The sequence below is a fragment of the Hyperolius riggenbachi genome, chromosome 11 (genome assembly GCF_040937935.1).
Source record: "Hyperolius riggenbachi isolate aHypRig1 chromosome 11, aHypRig1.pri, whole genome shotgun sequence".
In the NCBI taxonomy this organism is placed as follows: Eukaryota; Metazoa; Chordata; class Amphibia; order Anura; family Hyperoliidae; genus Hyperolius; species Hyperolius riggenbachi.
The window spans coordinates 238632007-238658085 of record NC_090656.1 but is presented as its reverse complement, the minus strand read 5'-3'; the positions used below and the strand labels follow the sequence as shown (position 1 = coordinate 238658085).

The 26079-nt window shown below is 54.6% G+C and overlaps 1 protein-coding gene across 1 annotated transcript in view; it reads right to left on the bottom strand.

The window, feature by feature from the left end:
- Window positions 1-9545, bottom strand: part of DDB2 (damage specific DNA binding protein 2) — a 70783-nt gene extending 61238 nt beyond the window's left edge. The window contains exon 1 of the mRNA XM_068259471.1: window positions 9427-9545. The gene's annotated coding sequence lies outside the window, so the exon portion shown is untranslated. The remainder of the gene's footprint in view (window positions 1-9426) is intronic.
- Window positions 9546-26079: the final 16534 nt, after the last annotated feature.

Here is a 26079-nt window from a genome sequence, read left to right as displayed (position 1 = left end):
GGAAAAACACAAACCGCTCTGAAAAACGGCAGTTCAGAGCAGTTTTGCAGGCGTTTTTGTTACAGAAGCTGTTCAGTAACAGCTTTACTGTAACAATACATGAAATCTACTACACCAAAACCGCTACACAAAACCGCAAAATGCTAGCTGAAACGCTGCGGAAAAATAAGAAAAAGCGTTTCAAAATCTGCTGGCATTTTGCAGATCTGCTAGCGGGTTTTGGTGTGCACCAGGCCTATCTCTTTCCTGTTCTCAGATGCCATTTTCTGCTAGGAAAGTGTTTTATAGTTGGTATTTCTTATTAGTGAGGGTCACACTGTAGTCACTTCCTGTCTGAGTCAGCCACTTACATACCTGATATTTAACTCTTTCAGGCAGAGAAAGAAAAACAGGAACACAGCCTAGTTATTTGTGTGCTGGCACTGTACATACACATGTCTATCTCATGTCACATGTCACCTCGGGTATCCTTTAACCACTTGAGGACCGCGGTGTTAAAACCCCCTAGTGACCAGGCCATTTTTTACTAATAGGGCCACTGCAGCTTTAAGCCTCACTGCAGGGCCATACAACTCAGCACACAAGTGATATCCCCTGCCCCCCCCCCCCCCTTTTCTGCCCACCAACAGAGATTTCTGGTGGTGGGCTACGATTGCTCCCAGCATTTTTTTTTTTTAAATTAATAAATGTTACTATTTTTCCCCAACTCCGCCTTCCCTCCCCGCCAGTCAATCCTAGTGACATCAGTTGGCTGATGGTGTAATGGTTAAGGGCTCTGCCTCTGACACAGGCGACCTGGGTTCGAATCTCGGCTCTGCCTGTTCAGTAAGCCAGCGCCTATTCAGTAGGAGACCTTAGGCAAGTCTCCCTTACTCTGTTACTGCCAATAGAGCGCGCCCTAGTGGCTGCTGCTCTGGCACTTTGAGTCCGCCAGGAGAAAAGCGCAATATAAATGTTATTTGTCTTGTATTTGTCTATGACAGCCGATCGCTCTCCTCCTGTGTCACCTGGCTGTCCCCAGTACAGCGCTGCTGTAGATCGCTGCAAATAGACGCAGTCTAACAGTCTCCTAGCAGCAATCGCCGTTGGGAGGCCGATGACAGGGATGTGCGTGCAATTCCCTGCAATCTCCGCCCCTAGCACTTTACACCAATTGGAGTGGTCGGCAAGCATTTAAGGAAACCGGGAAGAATATATAGGTAAAATGACTCAGGCCCCAGTGGCAGGTTACGCACATTGCACCTAGATTGTTAGCCTCTGGCAGGGTCTTTCCCTTGTGTATTCTACATGATCGTGTGCTCCTTTCCTATGACAGCCTCGTACTTGTATTACTGGACCTACCTAACCAGCCCAAATCACATGATCATGTATCTTGTACCCTCTCCCTTCCCTACTGTATTCTACATGATCGTGTGCTCCTTTCCTATGACAGCCTCGTACTTGTATTACTGGGCCTATCTAACCAGCCCAAATCACATGATCATGTATCTTGTACCCTCTCCCTTCCCTAGTGTATTCTACATGATCGTGTGCTCCTTTCCTATGACAGCCTCATACTTGTATTACTGGACCTACCTAACCAGCCCAAATCACATGATCATGTATCTTGTACCCTCTCCCTTCCCTAGTGTATTCTACATGATTGTGTGCTCCTTTCCTATGTCTGCCTCGTACTTGTATTACTGGACCTACCTAACCAGCCCAAATCACATGATCATGTATCTTGTACCCTCTCCCTTCCCTACTGTATTCTACATGATCGTGTGCTCCTTTCCTATGACAGCCTCGTACTTGTATTACTGGGCCTATCTAACCAGCCCAAATCACATGATCATGTATCTTGTACCCTCTCCCTTCCCTAGTGTATTCTACAGGATCATGTGCTCCTTTCCTATGACAGCCTCGTACTTGTATTACTGGGCCTATCTAACCAGCCCAAATCACATGATCATGTATCTTGTACCCTCTCCCTTCCCTAGTGTATTCTACATGATCATGTGCTCCTTTCCTATGACAGCCTCGTACTTGTATTACTGGGCCTATCTAACCAGCCCAAATCACATGATCATGTATCTTGTACCCTCTCCCTTCCCTAGTGTATTCTACATGATCGTGTGCTCCTTTCCTATGACTGCCTCATACTAGTATTACTAGGCCTATCTAACCAGCCCAAATCACATGATCATGTATCTTGTATCCTCTCCCTTCCCTAGTGTATTCTACATGATCGTGTGCTCCTTTCCTATGACAGCCTGTACTTGTATTACTGGACCTACCTAACCAGCCCAAATCACATGATCATGTATCTTGTACCCTCTCCCTTCCCTAGTGTATTCTACATGATTGTGTGCTCCTTTCCTATGACAGCCTGTACTTGTATTACTGGACCTACCTAACCAGCCCAAATCACATGATCATGTATCTTGTACCCTCTCCCTTCCCCAGTGTATCCTACATGATTGTGTGCTCCTTTCCTATGTCTGCCTCGTACTTGTATTACTGGACCTACCTAACCAGCCCAAATCACATGATCATGTATCTTGTACCCTCTCCCTTCCCTAGTGTATTCTACATGATTGTGTGCTCCTTTCCTATGACAGCCTCGTACTTGTATTACTGGACCTACCTAACCAGCCCAAATCACATGATCATGTATCTTGTACCCTCTCCCTTCCCTAGTGTATTCTACATGATTGTGTGCTCCTTTCCTATGACAGCCTGTACTTGTATTACTGGACCTACCTAACCAACCCAAATCCCATGATCATGTATCTTGTACCCTCTCCCTTCCCTAGTGTATTCTACATGAGCGTGTGCTCCTTTCCTATGACCACATCGTACTTGTATTACTAGGCCTACCTAACCAGTCCAAATCACATGATCATGTCTCTTGTACCCTCTCCCTTCCCTAGTGTATTCTACAGGATCGTGTGCTCCTTTCATAGGACCGCCTGTACTTGTATTACTGGTGTCACAGGATCCCTAGTGGTCAGACCGCAAATTGCCTTCCAATCAGTTTCAGCACACAGACTATGCAAGCTTTGGTCACGATCTTTGCGCAGAAACCGACAGAAATTTGGGCAGCAGCCCGACCAGAAGGGAGCCTGTGGGTTACGGAAATACACTTTACACGCTAGTTCAGGGTATAACTGCCACCACCTCTGTTACCATGGGACAGAGGAGCCCGCTGACTGTCTGAACCTAGATCTACAAATAAAAACGGTTAAAACCCACTGTATTCTGTCTAGCTAGCAAGAATACAATAGCAGCGTCTCTTCAGAAGTCTGGTTCAGTTTGAGCGGCTGCGAAGCAGGGTAGCGGAACAGTGAATGACTTGGATAAAGTCGTTTATTCACGGCAATATAAATATATACAATTATTAAAACAGTAATAGCCAGAATGAAAAATAAAAGAAAGGGAGAAAAAATACTTAGTTTCATGGAGAATGTCCTTTTGTGGGAAAATCATCAAGTCCTTGGTTTCAAGTTCCGCAAAAGTTATTTGTTTCAGCTAAGTTCAAGCAAAATGACTTGTTCCTCACGGTGGCCGTGTGTTCATGAAGGTGGAAAAATGGAGGAATGAGGCCCGCCTGCCAGCCATGTTCTTTTGATGAAGCTGGTTTGGGGGTGTGGCAATGCCGGCCCCCTCTGAGTTACCCACCAATGACAGTTCATTACCTCTGAGAGATTTTAGGTTTTAAACTTACAAACTGCCGTACCTCACAAACGATACATGTTATATTTAGGGGGATAACAGATTCATACGTGTCGGAAAATACAGATTAATATGACATCAGACATGGCTAGGGCAGCGGGTCCAGTTCTTGAGAAGGGTCATACCTCAATAACCGGACGGACTATCACAATGAGTTTCATATCAGCATGATGGCCAGATTTTACCGAACAAGACGATATGAATTTTATAGCTGTGCGAGGTATGGTTGCCATATAATCATCAAGAAACCATACCCCACATGCATTCATATCTGGCCTGGTCGGAGCCGCTTCGGCTGGCTTTCTATGGCCCCCTGTGGAGATTAGCTTTCTGAACTCAAGGGTTTGTTCCTGTTCATTAGCATATCAAAAGAACCATCCTGCAGTTAAGCTGATGTCTTCTCTCTGCTGAGAAAAGACAGATGCTCCTACACAATCCAGATTCTATTGATCTGAAGCGCAATCGATGCAGAGAATCGAGTGCGATCGCTTTTTCTTCACGGGCGGTTCCAGGACGCATCTGCGGCCTCGCAACCGTCCGTGACAACTGGGCCTACCTAACCAGCCCAAATCACATGATCATGTCTCTTGTACCCTCTCCCTTCCCTAGTGTATTCTACATGATCCTGTGCTCCTTTCCTATGACTGCCTCGTACTTGTATTACTGGACCTACCTAACCAGCCCAAATCACATGATCATGTATCTTGTACCCTCTCCCTTCTCTAGTGTATTCTACATGATTGTGTGCTCCTTTCCTATGACTGCCTCGTACTTGTATTACTGGACCTACCTAACCAGCCCAAATCACATGATCATGTCTCTTGTACCCTCTCCCTTCCCTAGTGTATTCTACATGATCCTGTGCTCCTTTCCTATGACTGCCTCGTACTTGTATTACTGGACCCACCTAACCAGCCCAAATCACATGATCATGTATCTTGTACCCTCTCCCTTCTCTAGTGTATTCTACATGATTGTGTGCTCCTTTCCTATGACTGCCTCGTACTTGTATTACTGGACCTACCTAACCAGCCCATAATTGCATAATCAGGTCTCTTGTACCGTTTGCCTTGTATAACTTTGTTGTATGTTGTATAACCTGTTGGCGCTTTATAAATACAATAATAATAAATAATAGTAAGGTAGCAGAGGAGGTTTGTACAGGGAGAGCCGGACCATCTCTTGCTGCATAAACCCTCAGGAGGCAAGCGTCCCCGCTGTGAGGCAACTATGTCCCGCTGGGAGGCAAATAAGGTCTTCATCATTACAGTTGGACACAGAGCAGAGGGCCTGTGGCTGAGATGACGAAACAGGTGGCCCGGGGGTGGGAGTACATCGAGCAGGGTGGGGGAGGGGGTATGAAGGCATGCAGAGCGGGGGGTCTAACTTTATGGTGCTTACAGTGGCCACAGGTGACTGGAAGAAGCCCCAGGTATAAGTCCTTACACTATCATTGTCTCAGGTACACTTTCAAGGACCACTTTAAGGGGGAGGGAATTAAATGACCCAGGGAATCTAAGGGCCCAATGCAGACGTACTGTGTCCGTGCCGGGACAAAATCAATCTCCAGTCCCCCCCTGCAGACATCCTGTCCTCCGATCCCCCCTGCAACCACACTGTGTCCGCACCAGGACAAACCGATCCTCTGGTCTCCCCTGCAGACATCCTGTGCCTGCACCAGGAAAAAACGATCCTCTGGTCCCCCCTGCAGACATACTGTGCCCGCGCCGGGACAAAACCATCCTCTGGTCCCCCCTGCAGACATCCTGTACCCACGCCGGGACAAAACCATCCTCTGGTCCCCCCTGCAGACATCCTGTACCCACGCCGGGACAAAACCATCCTCTGGTCCCCCCTGCAAACATCCTATACCCGCGCCAGGACAAAACCATCCTCTGGTCCCCCCTGCACACATCCTGTGCCCGCGCCGGGACAAAACCATCCTCTGGTCCCCCCTGCAGGCATCCTGTCCACCGGTCCCCCCTTCAACCACACTGTGTCCGCACCAGGACAAACCGATCCTCTGGTCCCCCCTGCAGACATCCTGTGTCCGCACCAGGACAAACCGATTGTAACGATTGGTGTCAGCAACACAGATTTTTTTTGATTATTGGTGATCTGCAGTATCACCAATAATACAGATGCTATACCTGATTATGTGTGATCTGCAGAATCACCAAAAATGCTAGTATAGCTAGACACAGGACACCCAATGTGATATAGTGTTTGGTGCAACAGTAATCAGAGACGTTGTCTCCCGTGAGGCGGGAGATACAGACACTACTGCAGCCAAGGATTCTCTGAGGAGCAGGGAATCAGACTGCACTGCAGCCAGTGGACCACTGAGGGGCAGGGTCCCACTGACTGGGCTTGCCAGATCTCCTGAGGAGCAGGAAATACAGACTGTACTGCAGCCAAGAATTCCCTGAGGGGCAGGGAATTCAGATTGTATTGCAGCCAGTGGACACCTGAGGAGTATGAACCACTGACTGGCTGCAAAGGGGATAGTTGGTGGAATGAGCGATTATGATAGAACTGCAGCCGAGGATTCCCTGAGGAGCAGGGAATCAGACTGTACTGCAGCCAGTGGACTCCTAAGGGATAGAGACCATTGGCTGAGCTGCAAGATGGTCTCCGGAGGAGCAGGTGACCCTAAGCCTGAGCTTGCAGCTGGTGAACACCTGATGAGCAAGTGTCACAGATAGTGCAGTAAGGCTGATCACCCAAGGGTTGGGTGACAGCCAGAAAGGTCAGACAAGCAAAGTCGGCAACACATGGACAGATAAAGTACAGAGACGGAAGACTGATTCGGTATCCGGGTTCAGGCAATGTCAGCAACAGGTAATCAGATAGGCGGAGGTACCGAATCAGTAAGCAGGAGAGTGGTCAGGAAAGCCAGAGATCATAACAGGTAACAGAATATATATATATCAATCCTAGTCTTAGGTGTGAGGTCCTTGGTCTCAACACCTGGAAACTAGTCCAACAATACAATAATACTTTAAAGGCTATCACCAGAATCTGACTAAAGGTGGGTAAACACGTCAGATAAAAGTCTTTGGAAAATGAAAGATCACAGACCAATTTTACCCCCTTTCATGTAGTACGAGAGCCATACTCTACACAGTCTATTCTATGGAGCTGAACTCCCCATCAGATAAAAATCCTTGCAAGATGCTGCACACAAAGACCGCTGTACACATGCAACAGATCAGTATCTGCAAAAGATCTGGATCTTATGCAGGAACAGATCTTTTGCAGATACTGATCTGTTGAATGTGTACAGCATCTTTGTGTGCAGCATCTTGCAAAGATTTTTATCTGATGGGGAGTTCAGCTCCATAGAATAGACTCATGTAGTATGAGAGCCATACTCTACACAAAGGGGGTAAAATTGGACTGTGATCTTTCATTTTCCAAAGACTTTTATCTGACGTGTGTACGCACCTTAAGTGTGAATTCCCAGCTCCGGCTGGTTCTAACACACTGTAAGATCTGACTGGGGTCTGAGTGCTCACACGTAAGCTTTCACAACAGCAGACAACTTGCAACTGACAGGCAAGTCCTATATACCCAGAGAGCTCCACAGCGCCGCCCCAGTCACTCAGCCAATCCGGAACCTAGCTGGAGTCAGCTGATCGGCATGCTCAGCTGACTCCCTTTCTGCTAGCATAAAGGTCCTGTCATCTGGCGCGCGCGTAGCTCTCAATCTGTGTGCACTAGAAGGACCAGGCGAACCAGCAGCATGTAGCTGCGCGGCAGCAGCCACTGGCTGGGACGCGGAGATAGCCGCCATGCCGCTTGCCCACGCAGCGGCGTCTCCGCTATTCATTACACCGATCCTCTGGTCCCCCTTGCAGACATCCTGTACCCACGCCAGGTCAAAACAATCCTCTGGTCCCCCCTGCAGACATACTGTACCCACGCCAGGTCAAAACCATCCTCTGGTCCCCCCTGCAGACATACTGTACCCACGCCAGGTCAAAACCATCCTCTGGTCCCCCCTGCAGACATCCTGTGTCCGCGCCAGGACAAAACCATCCTCTGGTCCCCCCTGCAGACATCCTGTGCCCGCGCCAGGACAAAACCATCCTCTGGTCCCCCCTGCAGACATCCTGTGCCCGCGCCAGGACAAAACCATCCTCTGGTCCCCCCTGCAGACATCCTGTGCCCGCGCCAGGACAAAACCATCCTCTGGTCCCCCCTGCAGACATCCTGTGCCCGCGCCAGGACAAAACCATCCTCTGGTCCCCCCTGCAGACATCCTGTGCCCGCGCCAGGACAAAACCATCCTCTGGTCCCCCCTGCAGACATCCTGTGCCCGCGCCAGGACAAAACCATCCTCTGGTCCCCCCTGCAGACATCCTGTGCCCGCGCCAGGACAAAACCATCCTCTGTTCCACCCTGCAGGCATCGTGGACCCGCGCCAGGACAAAACCATCCTCTGTTCCACCCTGCAGGCATCCTGGACCTGCGCCAGGACAAAACCATCCTCTGTTCCACCCTGCAGGCATCCTGTGCCCACGCCGGGACAAACCGATCCTCTGGTCCCCCCTGCAGACATCCTGTCCTCCGGTCCCCCCTGCAACCACACTGTGTCCGCACCAGGACAAAACCATCCTCTGGTCCCCCCTGCAGACATCCTGTGCCCACTCCAGGACAAGACCATCCGCTGGTCCTCCCTGCAGACATCCTGTACCTGCAGACATCCTGTACCTGCTCCGGGACAAAACCATCCTCTGGTCCCCCCTGCAGACATACTGTGCCCACTCCAGGACAAGACCATCCGCTGGTCCTTCCTGCAGACATCCTGTACCTGCAGACATCCTGTATCTGCTCCGGGACAAAACCATCCTCTGGTCCCCCCTGCAAACATCCTGTACCCGCGCCGGGACAAAAACATTCTCTGGTCCCCCCTGCAGACATCCTGTACCCGCGCCGGGACAAAACCATCCTCTGGTCCCTGCTGCAGACATCCAGTGCCTGCGCCGGGACAAACCAAGGTCGGTTAAACTATTTTTCCCCTTATAGAGGTCCTTTAAAGGCAACCTAAACTGAGAAGGATGTGGATTTTTCCTTTTAAAACAATACCAGTTGCCTGACTCTCCTGCTGATCCTGAGTCTCTAATACTTTTAGCCACAGCCCCTCAACAAGCATGCAGCAGATCAGGTGCTCTGACTGAAGTGTGACTGGATTAGCTGCATGCTTGCTTCAGGTGTGTGATTCAGACACTACTGCAGCCAGAGAGAGCAGCAGGGCTGCCAGGCAACTGGTATTGTTTAAAAGGAAACATCCATATCGCTCTCAGTTTAGGTTGCCTTTAAATCAATGCTAAAATTGCACACCAGGAAATTTGGAAACTGGGCTTCGGACGCGGCGCGCGCTTTGCCAGCCGCCTCCGCTCCCTATTGGGATGAAGGTGTGGATAGCTGTAGCACTGGGTCCCCCATTTCCTACACATTAGTGGTTGCAGCCAATTTGCCACTAACAGGAAGCCAACTACTTCCCAATCCCGATCCAGCAGATCATACATCTGACAGTGTGTGGCCAGCCGGACACTACAATAATACACAGCAGGAGGATGCTACTAATGATCAGACACAACAGAGGAGCCCTGAGCACAGGCAGTAACCAGCCAGGAGGGAACTACAAGTCCCAGCCCCCCCAGCAGCCCGGGCATGCTGCCCCTTGTAGTGCCCCCGGGGGAGTACCTGTCACTCCGAGTCTCCTGCACCCCAATCCCGGCGAACAAACGGCAGCTCGAGGCAAGATGTCGCTGGCGGCTCAATGCGCATGCGCGACCGGCCATTCAGGAAGAAGCCGGGAAGGACCTGGCCCCGCCCTCTTGTCTCCCCGCCCACGTGCAGTTGAATTGGCTAAGGCGGGAGAAGAGGGGCGGGGCGTCAGCTCGCGCCGCTGATTCTGCTTGTCGCGAGCTGATTGCACAGCCGCACCGAGGGGGGCCAATAGGGAGAGAGGGAGTAGGAGGGGTTAGAGATGGGAAGTTCGGATCTTTTCAATGATCCGGATGATTCGAATCGGATCATTGAAAAGATCCGGACCTTTGATCCGAATCTCGGATCATTCGGGGGTGAAATGACTAGCAGGACAGGAGAAGGGGTGGACACGCAGAGAAGGGGAGAAGATGCACAGAGGGCAGGGAGTGGACAGATAAAGGAGGAGGGACGAGCAGAAATGTTTGCACACAATACCCACATGCTGCAATCATATGCTTTACATGTATGTCACCTACATGTTCATCTGTATACCTGAATGGAAATGTCGCACAGTGATAGAAAGCATTCCCAGAAGATAAGTGCAGCTGTTTAGTGCCGAGTGCAGGAGGATTATATTGCCTTTCAATCACACTGTCTGCAAAGTTACTGAGCTGTGCTGAGCCAAAAGCTTCCAATGTGATCACTGTGTACAACTACGGAACAGACAGCCTATAATGAGCAGCACATTGCAGCCAGTATGTGTGCTCTACACATATCTGGCAGTGGCACCCATGTCCCCTCTACCTGTCCCTGCAAGGCTGGCTCCCCTCCAACAGAGCGATCCATCTCTGCTCTGCTTCCAATGTGATCACTGTGCACAACTACGGAACAGCCAGCCATGGCCGTTTCTACGGCCGTGCGGGGCGTGCCGCCGCCCGGGGCGCTGCTGGGAGGGGGGCGCTGTGATGGAGGGGGGAGTCGCAGCCGCGGGGAGGGCAGCCCGACCTCTCCCTCCCTCTCCCCGGGCCGCCCTCCATGTGATCCCCCCTCGGACGGACTCGGAGTGCAGAGTTATTATGCGCAGGGAAGCGCTATAGAAAACTACTCACCTCGCTGGCTCCACGCGCTGCTCTCTCGCCGCCAGTCTCCTCTCTCTGCCTACACGCTGATGCACACACACGCTGCTTCCTGTTTAGCAGCGTGTGTGTGTATCAGCGTGTAGGCAGAGAGAGGAGACTGGCGGCGAGAGAGCAGCGCGTGGAGCCAGCGAGGTGAGTAGTTTTCTATAGCGCTTCCCTGCGCATAATAACTCTGCACTCCGAGTCCGTCCGAGGGGGGGATCACATGGAGGGCGGCCCGGGGAGAGGGAGGGAGAGGTCGGGCTGCCCTCCCCGCGGCTGCGGCTCCCCCCTCCATCATGGGGGGCACCTACATAACCTATACTGGGGCAGCTACCTATCTAACCTATCCTGGGGGGCACCTACCTAATCTAACCTATCCTGGGGGGCACCTACCTAATCTAACCTATACTGGGGGCACCTACCTAATCTAACCTATACTGGGGGCACCTACCTAATCTAACCTATACTGGGGGGCACCTACCTAATCTAACCTATACTGGGGGGCAGCTACCTAATCTAACCTATACTGGGGGGCAGCTACCTAATCTAACCTATACTGGGGGGCAGCTACCTAATCTAACCTATACTGAGGGGGCAGCTACCTAATCTAACCTATACTGGGGGGCAGCTACCTATCTAACATACACTGGGGGGCACCTACCTATCTAACCTATACTGGGGGGCACCTACCTATCCTATACTGGGGGGCAGCTACCTATCTAACCTATACTGGGGGGCACCTTCCTATCTAACCTATAGTGGGAGCATTAACTCATCTAACCTGTATTGGGGGCACCTACCTACCTAGCTAGTCTATACAGGTGACAACTATACTGGCTACCTATATTGAAGGCACCTACCTAACTAACCTATACTGGGGGCATCTACCTATCTAACCTATGCGGGGGGCAACTATTCTGGCTACCTATATTAGAGGCACCCACCTAGCTAACCTGTACTGGGGCACCTAACTATCTAACATATAACGGGGACGCCTGCCTATCTAGCCTATACTGTGGGCAACTATACTGGCTACCTATACTGGAGGCACCTATCTGGCTAACCTATACCGGAGGCAACTATACTGGCTCACCTATGCCTGGCTACCTATACTGGGGGGACCTATAGCTGGCTACCTATACTGGGGTACCTATTCTGGGGGAATCTATACTGAGTGCAACTAGACCTGGCTAACCTACACTGTGGGCACCCATACCTTGCTTCGGGGGGGGGGGGGGGGGGGCGCAATTTTTACACCCTCGCCCTGGGTGCATTTTAGCCTAGAAACTGCACTGCAGCCAGCCTATAATGAGCAGCACGTTATAGCCAGTATGTGTGCTCTACACATATCTGGCAGTGGCACCCATGTCCTCTCTACCTGTCCCTGCAAGGCTGCCTCCCCTGAGTCCCCTCCAACAGAGCGATCCATCTCTGCTCTGCTTCCAGGACCCCGCTGCCCGCTGAGAGGGGGCGTGTCACTCCTGGCCCCGCCCCTTACCTGTCCCTGCAAGGCTGGCTCCCATCCAACAGAGCGATCCATCTCTGCTCTGCTTCCAGGACCCCGCTGCCCGCTGAGAGGGGGCGTGTCACTCCTGGCCCCGCCCCTTTTGCGATCCGAATCACTCATTTTGATGATTCGACTCACAAAATAGATTTGGATCAAAGATCCGAATCGTTCATGATCCGGACAACACTAGGAGGGGTCACAGGAGGCCCCTCCCCGGATTCGCAGCTGATACGGAGAGTGACAATGTTCACAATAGTCTCAGGAGGAGCAGGAAATAGAAGTGACAGGAGGCGGGACATATTGTGCTGCTGTTGCCCACTATGCAATGTCACCTGCACTACTGATGCTGGTGCCCACCATGCAATGTCACCTGCACTACCGCTGCAGCCCACCATGCAATGTCACCTGCGCTGCTGCTGCTGCCCACCATGCAATGTTACCTGCACTACTGCTGCTGCCCACCATGCAATGTCACCTGCACTACCGCTGCTGCCCACCATGCAATGTCACCTGCACTACCGCTGCTGCTGCTGCCCACTATGCAATGTCACCTGCACTACTGCTGCTACACACCATGCAATGTCACCTGCACTACTGCTGCTGCCCACCATGCAATGTCACCTGCACTACCGCTGCTGCTGCCCACCATGCAATGTCACCTGCACTACCGCTGCTGCTGCCCACCATGCAATGTCACCTGCACTGCCGCTGCTGCTGCCCACCATGCAATGTCACCTGCACTACCGCTGCTGCTGCCCACCATGCAATGTCACCTGCACTACCGCTGCTGCACACCATGCAATGTCACCTGCACTACCGCTGCTGCTGCCCACCATGCAATGTCACCTGCACTACTGCTGCTGCTGCCCACCATGCAATGTCACCTGCTCTACCGCTGCTACACACCATGCAATGTCACCTGCACTACCGCTGCTGCTGCTGCCCACCATGCAATGTCACCTGCATTACCGCTGCAGCTGCTGCCCACTATGCAATGTCACCTGCACTACTGCTGCTGCCCACCATGCAATGTCACCTGCACTACCGCTGCAGCCCATCATGCAATGTCACCAGCACTACCGCTGCTGCATACCATGCAATGTCACCTGCACTACTGCTGCTGCTGCCCACCATGCAATGTCCCGTCACCTGCACCACCGCTGCTACATACCATGCAATGTCACCTGCACTACCGCTGCTGCTGCCCACCATGCAATGTCACCTGCACTACCGCTGCAGCCCACCATGCAATGTCACCTGCACTACCGCTGCTGCTGCTGCCCACTATGCAATGTCACCTGCACTACCGCTGCTGCCCACCATGCAATGTCACCTGCACTACCGCTGCTGCACACCATGCAATTTCACCTGCACTACTGCTGCTGCTGCCCACCATGCAATGTCACCTGCACTACTGCTGCTGCTGCCCACCATGCAATGTCACCTGCACTACCGCTGCTGCTGCCCACCATGCAATGTCACCTGCACTACCGCTGCTGCACACCATGCAATGTCCTGTCACCTGCACTACCGCTGCTGCTGCCCACCATGCAATGTCACCTGCACTACCGCTGCTGCTGCCCACCATGCAATGTCACCTGCACTACCGCTGCTGCACACCATGCAATGTCCTGTCACCTGCACTACCGCTGCTGCTGCCCACCATGCAATGCCCCCTGCACTACTGCTGTTGCTGCCCACCATGCAATGTCACCTGCTCTACCGCTGCTACACACCATGCAATGTCACCTGCTCTACCGCTGCTACACACCATGCAATGTCACCCGCACTACCGCTGCTGCTGCCCACCATGCAATGTCACCTGCACTACCGCTGCTGCTGCCCACCATGAAATGTCACCTGCACTACCGCTGCTGCTGCCCACCATGCAATGTCACCTGCATTACCGCTGCTGCTGCTGCCCACCATGCAATGTCACTTTCACTACCGCAGCTGCTGTCCACCATGCAATGTCACCTGCACTACCGCTGCTGCTGCTGCCCACCATGCAAGGTCACCTGCACTACCGCTGCTGCACATCATGCAATGTCCAGTCACCTGCACTACCGCTGCTGCTGCCCACCATGCAATGCCCCCTGCACTACTGCTGTTGCTGCCCACCATGCAATGTCACCTGCTCTACCGCTGCTACACACCATGCAATGTCACCTGCTCTACCGCTGCTACACACCATGCAATGTCACCCGCACTACCGCTGCTGCTGCCCACCATGCAATGTCACCTGCACTACCGCTGCTGCTGCCCACCATGAAATGTCACCTGCACTACCGCTGCTGCTGCCCACCATGCAATGTCACTTGCATTACCGCTGCTGCTGCTGCCCACCATGCAATGTCACTTTCACTACCGCAGCTACTGTCCACCATGCAATGTCACCTGCACTACTGCTGCTGCTTCCCACTATGCAATGTCACCTGCACTACCGCTGCTGCTGCTGCCCACCATGCAATATCACCTGCACTACCGCTGCTACACACTATGCAATGTCACCTGCACTACCGCTGCTGCCCACCATGCAATGTCACCTGCACTACCGCTGCTGCTGCTCACCATGCAATGTCACCTGCACTACTGCTGCTGCCCACCATGCAATGTCACCTGCACTACTGCTGCTGCCCACCATGCAATGTCACCTGCACTACTGCTGCTGCTGCTACACACCATGCAATATCACCTGCACTACCGCTGCTGCTGCCCACCATGCAATGTCACCTGCACTACTGCTGCTGCCCACCATGCAATGTCACCTGCACTACCGCTGCTGCCCACCATGCAATGTCACCTGCACTACCGCTGCTGCTGCCCACCATGCAATGTCACATGCACTACCGCTGCTGCTGCTCACCATGCAATGTCACCTGCACTACCGCTGCTGCCCACCATGCAATGTCACCTGCACTACCGCTGCTGCCCAACATGCAATGTCACCTGCACTACCGTTGCTGCTGCCCACTATGCAATGTCACCTGCACTACCGCTGCTGCTGCTCACCATGCAATGTCACCTGCACTACCGTTGCTGCTGCTGCTCACCATGCAATGTCACCTGCACTACTGCTGCTGCCCACCATGCAATGTCACCTGCACTACCGCTGCTGCTGCCCACCATGCAATGTCACCTGCACTACCGCTGCTGCCCACCATGCAATGTCACCTGCACTACCGCTGCTGCTGCCCACCATGCAATGTCACGTGCACTACCGCTGCTGCTGCTCACCATGCAATGTCACCTGCACTACCGCTGCTGCCCACCATGCAATGTCACCTGCACTACCGCTGCTGCCCAACATGCAATGTCACCTGCACTACCGTTGCTGCTGCCCACTATGCAATGTCACCTGCACTACCGCTGCTGCTGCTCACCATGCAATGTCACCTGCACTACCGCTGCTGCCCAACATGCAATGTCACCTGCACTACCGCTGCTGCCCACCATGCAATATCACCTGCACTACTGCTGCTGCTGCTACACACCATGCAATATAACCTGCACTACCGCTGCTGCTGCCCACCATGCAATGTCACCTGCACTACTGCTGCTGCCCACCATGCAATGTCACCTGCACTACCGCTGCTGCTGCCCACCATGCAATGTCACCTGCACTACCGCTGCTGCCCACCATGCAATGTCACCTGCACTACCGCTGCTGCTGCCCACCATGCAATGTCACCTGCACTACCGCTGCTGCCCACCATGCAATGTCACCTGCACTACCGCTGCTGCCCACCATGCAATGTCACCTGCACTACCGCTGCTGCTGCCCACCATGCAATGTCACCTGCACTACCGTTGCTGCTGCTGCCTACCATGCAATGTCACCTGCACTACTGCTGCTGCCCACCATGCAATGTCACCTGCACTACCGCTGCTGCCCACCATGCAATGTCACCTGCACTACCGCTGCTGCTGCCCACCATGCAATGTCACCTGCACTACCGCTGCTGCTGCCCACCATGCAATGTCACCTGCACTACTGCTGCTGCTGCCCACCATGCAATGTCACCTGCACTACCGCTGCTGCTGCCCACCATGCAATGTCACCTGCACTACCGCTGCTGCTGCCCACCATGCAATGTCACCTGCACTACTGCTGCTGCCCACCATGCAATGTCACCTGCACTACCGCTACTGCTGCCCACCATGCAATGTCACCTGCACTACCGCTGCTGCTGCTCACCATGCAATGTCACCTGCACTACCGCTGCTGCTGCCCACCATGCAATGTCACCTGCACTACCGCTGCTGCTGCCCACCATGCAATGTCACCTGCACTACTGCTGCTGCCCACCATGCAATGTCACCTGCACTACCGCTACTGCTGCCCACCATGCAATGTCACCTGCACTACTGCTGCTGCCTACCATGCAATGTCACCTGCACTACCGCTGCTGCTGCCCACCATGCAATGTCACCTGCACTATCGCTGCTGCCCAACATGCAATGTCACCTGCACTACCGCTGCTGCTGCCCACCATGCAATGTCACCTGCACTACCGCTGCTGCTGCCCACCATGCAATGTCACCTGCACTATCGCTGCTGCCCAACATGCAATGTCACCTGCACTACCGCTGCTGCTGCCCACCATGCAATGTCACCTGCACTACCGCTGCTGCTGCTCACCATGCAATGTCACCTGCACTACTGCTGCTGCCCACCATGCAATGTCACCTGCACTACCGCTGCTGCTGCCCACCATGCAATGTCACCTGCACTACCACTGCTACACACCATGCAATATCACCTGCACTACCGTTGCTGCTGCTGCCCACCATGCAATGTCACCTGCACTACCGCTGCTGCTGCCCACCATGCAATGTCACCTGCACTACCGCTGCTGCCCACCATGCAATGTCACCTGCACTACCGCTGCTGCTGCCCACCATGCAATGTCACCTGCACTACTGCTGCTGCTGCCCACCATGCAATGTCACCTGCACTACCGCTGCTGCCCACCATGCAATGTCACCTGCACTACCGCTGCTGCCCACCATGCAATGTCACCTGCACTACCGCTGCTGCCCACCATGCAATGTCACCTGCACTACTGCTGCTGCCCATCATGCAATGTCACCTGCACTACCGCTGCTGCTGCCCACCATGCAATGTCACCTGCACTATCGCTGCTGCCCAACATGCAATGTCACCTGCACTACCGCTGCTGCTGCCCACCATGCAATGTCACCTGCACTACCGCTGCTACACACCATGCAATGTCACCTGCACTACCGCTGCTGCCCACCATGCAATGTCACCTGCACTACTGCTGCTGCCCACCATGCAATGTCACCTGCACTACCGCTGCTACACACCATGCAATGTCACCTGCACTACCGCTGCTGCCCACCATGCAATGTCACCTGCACTACTGCTGCTGCCCACCATGCAATGTCACCTGCACTACTGCTGCTGCCCACCATGCAATGTCACCTGCACTACCGCTGCTGCTGCTCACCATGCAATGTCACCTGCACTACCGCTGCTGCCCACCATGCAATGTCACCTGCACTACCGCTGCTGCCCACCATGCAATGTCACCTGCACTACCGCTGCTGCTCACCATGCAATGTCACCTGCACTACCGCTGCTGCCCACCATGCAATGTCACCTGCACTACTGCTGCTGCCCACCATGCAATGTCACCTGCACTACCGCTGCTGCTGCTCACCATGCAATGTCACCTGCACTACTGCTGCTGCCCACCATGCAATGTCACCTGCACTACCGCTGCTGCTGCCCACCATGCAATGTCACCTGCACTACCGCTGCTGCTGTCCACCATGCAATGTCACCTGCACTACTGCTGCTGCCCACCATGCAATGTCACCTGCACTACCGCTGCTGCTGCCCACCATGCAATGTCACGTGCACTACCGCTGCTGCCCACCATGCAATGTCACCTGCACTACTGCTGCTGCTGCCCACCATGCAATGTCACCTGCACTACTGCTGCTGCCCACCATGCAATGTCACCTGCACTACCGCTACTGCTGCCCACCATGCAATGTCACCTGCACTACCACTGCTGCTGCCCACCATGCAATGTCACCTGCACTACTGCTGCTGCTGCCCACCATGCAATGTCACCTGCACTACTGCTGCTGCCCACCATGCAATGTCACCTGCACTACCGCTACTGCTGCCCACCATGCAATGTCACCTGCACTACCGCTGCTGCCCACCATGCAATGTCACCTGCACTACTGCTGCTGCCCACCATGCAATGTCACCTGCACTACTGCTGCTGCCCACCATGCAATGTCACCTGCACTACCGCTGCTGCCCACCATGCAATGTCACCTGCACTACTGCTGCTGCTCACCATGCAATATCACCTGCACTACTGCTGCTGCCCATCATGCAATGTCACCTGCACTACCGCTGCTGCTGCCCACCATGCAATGTCACCTGCACTACCGCTGCTGCTGCTCACCATGCAATGTCACCTGCACTACTGCTGCTGCCCACCATGCAATGTCACCTGCACTACCGCTGCTGCTGCCCACCATGCAATGTCACCTGCACTACCGCTGCTGCCCACCATGCAATGTCACCTGCACTACCGCTGCTGCTGCCCACCATGCAATGTCACGTGCACTACCGCTGCTGCTGCTCACCATGCAATGTCACCTGCACTACCGCTGCTGCCCAACATGCAATGTCACCTGCACTACTGCTGCTGCTGCCCACCATGCAATGTCACCTGCACTACCGCTGCTGCCCACCATGCAATGTCACCTGCACTACCGCTGCTGCCCACCATGCAATGTCACCTGCACTACCGCTGCTGCCCAACATGCAATGTCACCTGCACTACCGCTGCTGCCCAACATGCAATGTCACCTGCACTACCGCTGCTGCCCACCATGCAATGTCACCTGCACTACCGCTGCTGCCCACCATGCAATGTCACCTGCACTACCGCTGCTGCCCAACATGCAATGTCACCTGCACTACTGCTGCTGCTGCCCACCATGCAATGTCACCTGCACTACCGCTGCTGCCCACCATGCAATGTCACCTGCACTACCGCTGCTGCCCACCATGCAATGTCACCTGCACTACTGCTGCTGCTGCCCACCATGCAATGTCACCTGCACTACCGCTGCTGCCCACCATGCAATGTCACCTGCACTACCGCTGCTGCTGCTCACCATGCAATGTCACCTGCACTACTGCTGCTGCCCACCATGCAATGTCACCTGCACTACCACTGCTACACACCATGCAATATCACCTGCACTACCGTTGCTGCTGCTGCCCACCATGCAATGTCACCTGCACTACCGCTGCTGCTGCCCACCATGCAATGTCACCTGCACTACTGCTCTTGCCTACCATGCAATGTCACCTGCACTACCGCTGCTGCCCACCATGCAATGTCACCTGCACTACCGCTGCTGCCCAACATGCAATGTCACCTGCACTACCGCTGCTGCCCACCATGCAATGTCACCTGCACTACCGCTGCTGCTGCTCACCATGCAATGTCACCTGCACTACTGCTGCTGCCCACCATGCAATGTCACCTGCACTACCACTGCTACACACCATGCAATATCACCTGCACTACCGTTGCTGCTGCTGCCCACCATGCAATGTCACCTGCACTACCGCTGCTGCTGCCCACCATGCAATGTCACCTGCACTACTGCTGCTGCCTACCATGCAATGTCACCTGCACTACCACTGCTACACACCATGCAATATCACCTGCACTACCGTTGCTGCTGCTGCCCACCATGTAATGTCACCTGCACTACCGCTGCTGCTGCCCACCATGCAATGTCACCTGCACTACTGCTGCTGCCTACCATGCAATGTCACCTGCACTACCACTGCTACACACCATGCAATATCACCTGCACTACCGTTGCTGCTGCTGCCCACCATGCAATGTCACCTGCACTACCGCTGCTGCTGCCCACCATGCAATGTCACCTGCACTACCGCTGCTGCTGTCCACCATGCAATGTCACCTGCACTACCGCTGCTGCCCACCATGCAATGTCACCTGCACTACTGCTGCTGCCCACCATGCAATGTCACCTGCACTACCGCTGCTACACACCATGCAATGTCACCTGCACTACCGCTGCTGCCCATCATGCAATGTCACCTGCACTACTGCTGCTGCCCATCATGCAATGTCACCTGCTCTACCGCTGCTGCCCATCATGCAATGTCACCTGCACTACTGCTGCTGCTGCTGCCCACCATGCAATGTCACCTGCACTACCGCTGCTGCTGCCCACTATGCAATGTAACCTGCACTACCGCTGCTGCTGCTCACCATGCAATGTCACCTGCACTACCGCTGCTGCTGCCCACCATGCAATGTCACCCGCACTACCACTGCTGCCCAACATGCAATGTCACCTGCACTACCGCTGCTGCCCACCATGCAATGTCACCCGCACTACCGCTGCTGCTGCCCACCATGCAATGTCACCTGCACTACCGCTGCTGCTGCCCACCATGAAATGTCACCTGCACTACCGCTGCTGCTGCCCACCATGCAATGTCACTTGCATTACCGCTGCTGCTGCTGCCCACCATGCAATGTCACTTTCACTACCGCAGCTACTGTCCACCATGCAATGTCACCTGCACTACTGCTGCTGCTTCCCACTATGCAATGTCACCTGCACTACCGCTGCTGCTGCTGCCCACCATGCAATATCACCTGCACTACCGCTGCTACACACCATGCAATGTCACCTGCACTACCGCTGCTGCCCACCATGCAATGTCACCTGCACTACCGCTGCTGCCCACCATGCAATGTCACCTGCACTACCGCTGCTGCTGCTCACCATGCAATGTCACCTGCACTACTGCTGCTGCCCACCATGCAATGTCACCTGCACTACTGCTGCTGCCCACCATGCAATGTCACCTGCACTACTGCTGCTGCTGCTACACACCATGCAATATCACCTGCACTACCGCTGCTGCTGCCCACCATGCAATGTCACCTGCACTACTGCTGCTGCCCACCATGCAATGTCACCTGCACTACCGCTGCTGCTGCCCACCATGCAATGTCACCTGCACTACCTCTGCTGCCCACCATGCAATGTCACGTGCACTACCGCTGCTGCTGCTCACCATGCAATGTCACCTGCACTACCGCTACTGCTGCCCACCATGCAATGTCACCTGCACTACCGCTGCTGCCCACCATGCAATGTCACCTGCACTACTGCTGCTGCCCACCATGCAATGTCACCTGCACTACCGCTGCTACACACCATGCAATGTCACCTGCACTACCGCTGCTGCCCACCATGCAATGTCACCTGCACTACCGCTGCTGCCCACCATGCAATGTCACCTGCACTACCGCTGCTACACACCATGCAATGTCACCTGCACTACTGCTGCTGCCCACCATGCAATGTCACCTGCACTACTGCTGCTACACACCATGCAATGTCACCTGCACTACCGCTGCTGCCCACCATGCAATGTCACCTGCACTACCGCTGCTGCTGCTGCCCACCATGCAATGTCACCTGCACTACCGCTGCTGCCCACCATGCAATGTCACCTGCACTACTGCTGCTGCTGCTGCCCACCATGCAATATCACCTGCACTACTGCTGCTGCTGCTGCCCATCATGCAATGTCACCTGCACTACCGCTGCTGCCCACCATGCAATGTCACCTGCACTACCGCTGCTGCCCACCATGCAATGTCACCTGCACTACCGCTGCTGCTGCCCACCATGCAATGTCACCTGCACTACCGCTGCTGCTGCTCACCATGCAATGTCACCTGCACTACTGCTGCTGCTGCCCACCATGCAATGTCACCTGCACTACCGCTGCTGCTGCCCACCATGCAATGTCACCTGCACTACCGCTGCTGCTGCCCACCATGCAATGTCACCTGCACTACTGCTGCTGCCCACCATGCAATGTCACCTGCACTACCGCTGCTGCTGCCCACCATGCAATGTCACCTGCACTACCGCTGCTGCTGCTCACCATGCAATGTCACCTGCACTACCGCTGCTGCTGCCCACCATGCAATGTCACCTGCACTATCGCTGCTGCCCACCATGCAATGTCACCTGCACTACCGCTGCTGCTGCCCACCATGCAATGTCACCTGCACTACCGCTGCTGCCCACCATGCAATGTCACCTGCACTACTGCTGCTGCCCACCATGCAATGTCACCTGCACTACCGCTGCTGCCCACCATGCAATGTCACCTGCACTACCGCTGCTGCCCACCATGCAATGTCATCTGCACTACCGCTGCTGCCCACCATGCAATGTCACCTGCACTACTGCTGCTGCCCATCATGCAATGTCACCTGCACTACCGCTGCTGCTGCCCACCATGCAATGTCACCTGCACTATCGCTGCTGCCCAACATGCAATGTCACCTGCACTACCGCTGCTGCTGCCCACCATGCAATGTCACCTGCACTACCGCTGCTGCTGCTCACCATGCAATGTCACCTGCACTACCGCTGCTGCCCACCATGCAATGTCACCTGCACTACCGCTGCTGCCCACCATGCAATGTCACCTGCACTACCGCTGCTGCTCACCATGCAATGTCACCTGCACTACCGCTGCTGCCTACCATGCAATGTCACCTGCACTACTGCTGCTGCCCACCATGCAATGTCACCTGCACTACCGCTGCTGCTGCCCACCATGCAATGTCACCTGCACTACTGCTGCTGCCCACCATGCAATGTCACCTGCACTACCGCTGCTGCTGCCCACCATGCAATGTCACCTGCACTACCGCTGCTGCCCACCATGCAATGTCACCTGCACTACTGCTGCTGCCCACCATGCAATGTCACCTGCACTACCGCTGCTGCTGCTCACCATGCAATGTCACCTGCACTACTGCTGCTGCCCACCATGCAATGTCACCTGCACTACCGCTGCTGCTGCCCACCATGCAATGTCACGTGCACTACTGCTGCTGCCCACCATGCAATGTCACCTGCACTACCGCTGCTGCTCACCATGCAATGTCACCTGCACTACTGCTGCTGCCCACCATGCAATGTCACCTGCACTACTGCTGCTGCCCACCATGCAATGTCACCTGCACTACCGCTACTGCTGCCCACCATGCAATGTCACCTGCACTACTGCTGCTGCCTACCATGCAATGTCACCTGCACTACCGCTGCTGCTGCCCACCATGCAATGTCACCTGCACTACTGCTGCTGCTGCCCACCATGCAATGTCACCTGCACTACTGCTGCTGCCCACCATGCAATGTCACCTGCACTACCGCTACTGCTGCCCACCATGCAATGTCACCTGCACTACCGCTGCTGCCCACCATGCAATGTCACCTGCACTACTGCTGCTGCCCACCATGCAATGTCACCTGCACTACTGCTGCTGCCCACCATGCAATGTCACCTGCACTACCGCTGCTGCCCACCATGCAATGTCACCTGCACTACTGCTGCTGCTCACCATGCAATATCACCTGCACTACTGCTGCTGCCCATCATGCAATGTCACCTGCACTACTGCTGCTGCCCACCATGCAATGTCACCTGCACTACCGCTGCTGCTGCCCACCATGCAATGTCACCTGCACTACCGCTGCTGCTGCTCACCATGCAATGTCACCTGCACTACTGCTGCTGCCCACCATGCAATGTCACCTGCACTACCGCTGCTGCTGCCCACCATGCAATGTCACCTGCACTACCGCTGCTGCCCACCATGCAATGTCACCTGCACTACCGCTGCTGCTGCCCACCATGCAATGTCACGTGCACTACCGCTGCTGCTGCTCACCATGCAATGTCACCTGCACTACCGCTGCTGCTGCTCACCATGCAATGTCACCTGCACTACTGCTGCTGCCCACCATGCAATGTCACCTGCACTACCACTGCTACACACCATGCAATATCACCTGCACTACCGTTGCTGCTGCTGCCCACCATGCAATGTCACCTGCACTACCGCTGCTGCTGCCCACCATGCAATGTCACCTGCACTACTGCTGCTGCCTACCATGCAATGTCACCTGCACTACCGCTGCTGCCCACCATGCAATGTCACCTGCACTACCGCTGCTGCCCAACATGCAATGTCACCTGCACTACCGCTGCTGCCCACCATGCAATGTCACCTGCACTACCGCTGCTGCTGCTCACCATGCAATGTCACCTGCACTACTGCTGCTGCCCACCATGCAATGTCACCTGCACTACCACTGCTACACACCATGCAATATCACCTGCACTACCGTTGCTGCTGCTGCCCACCATGCAATGTCACCTGCACTACCGCTGCTGCTGCCCACCATGCAATGTCACCTGCACTACTGCTGCTGCCTACCATGCAATGTCACCTGCACTACCACTGCTACACACCATGCAATATCACCTGCACTACCGTTGCTGCTGCTGCCCACCATGCAATGTCACCTGCACTACCGCTGCTGCTGCCCACCATGCAATGTCACCTGCACTACCGCTGCTGCTGTCCACCATGCAATGTCACCTGCACTACCGCTGCTGCCCACCATGCAATGTCACCTGCACTACTGCTGCTGCCCACCATGCAATGTCACCTGCACTACCGCTGCTACACACCATGCAATGTCACCTGCACTACCGCTGCTGCCCATCATGCAATGTCACCTGCACTACTGCTGCTGCCCATCATGCAATGTCACCTGCTCTACCGCTGCTGCCCATCATGCAATGTCACCTGCACTACTGCTGCTGCTGCTGCCCACCATGCAATGTCACCTGCACTACCGCTGCTGCTGCCCACTATGCAATGTAACCTGCACTACCGCTGCTGCTGCTCACCATGCAATGTCACCTGCACTACCGCTGCTGCTGCCCACCATGCAATGTCACCCGCACTACCACTGCTGCCCAACATGCAATGTCACCTGCACTACCGCTGCTGCCCACCATGCAATGTCACCTGCACTACCGCTGCTGCTGCTCACCATGCAATGTCACCTGCACTACTGCTGCTGCCTACCATGCAATGTCACCTGCACTACCACTGCTACACACCATGCAATATCACCTGCACTACCGTTGCTGCTGCTGCCCACCATGCAATGTCACCTGCACTACCGCTGCTGCTGCCCACCATGCAATGTCACCTGCACTACCGCTGCTGCTGTCCACCATGCAATGTCACCTGCACTACCGCTGCTGCTGCCCACCATGCAATGTCACCTGCACTACCGCTGCTGCTGTCCACCATGCAATGTCACCTGCACTACCGCTGCTGCCCACCATGCAATGTCACCTGCGCTACCGCTGCTGCCCACCATGCAATGTCACCTGCACTACCGCTGCTGCCCATCATGCAATGTCACCTGCACTACTGCTGCTGCTGCTGCCCACCATGCAATGTCACCTGCACTACCACTGCTACACACCATGCAATATCACCTGCACTACCGTTGCTGCTGCTGCCCACCATGCAAGGTCACCTGCACTACCGCTGCTGCTGCCCACCATGCAATGTCACCTGCACTACTGCTGCTGTCCACCATGCAATGTCACCTGCTCTACCGCTGCTGCTTTCTTTCCACCATGCAATGTCACCTGCACTACCGCTGCTGCTGCCCACCATGCAAGGTCACCTGCACTACCGCTGCTGCTGCCCACCATGCAATGTCACCTGTACTACCTCTGCTGCTGCCCACTATGCAATGTCACCTGCTCTACCGCTGCTGCTTTCTTTCCACCATGCAATGTCACCTGCACTACCGCTGCTGCTGCCCACCATGCAATGTCACCTGCACTACCGCTGCTGCCCACCATGCAATGTCACCTGCACTACCGCTGCTGCCCAACATGCAATGTCACCTGCACTACCGCTGCTGCTTTCTTTCCACCATGCAATGTCACCTGCACTACCGCTGCTGCTGCCCACTATGCAATGTCACCTGCTCTACCGCTGCTACACACCATGCAATGTCACCCGCACTACCGCTGCTGCTGCCCACCATGCAATGTCA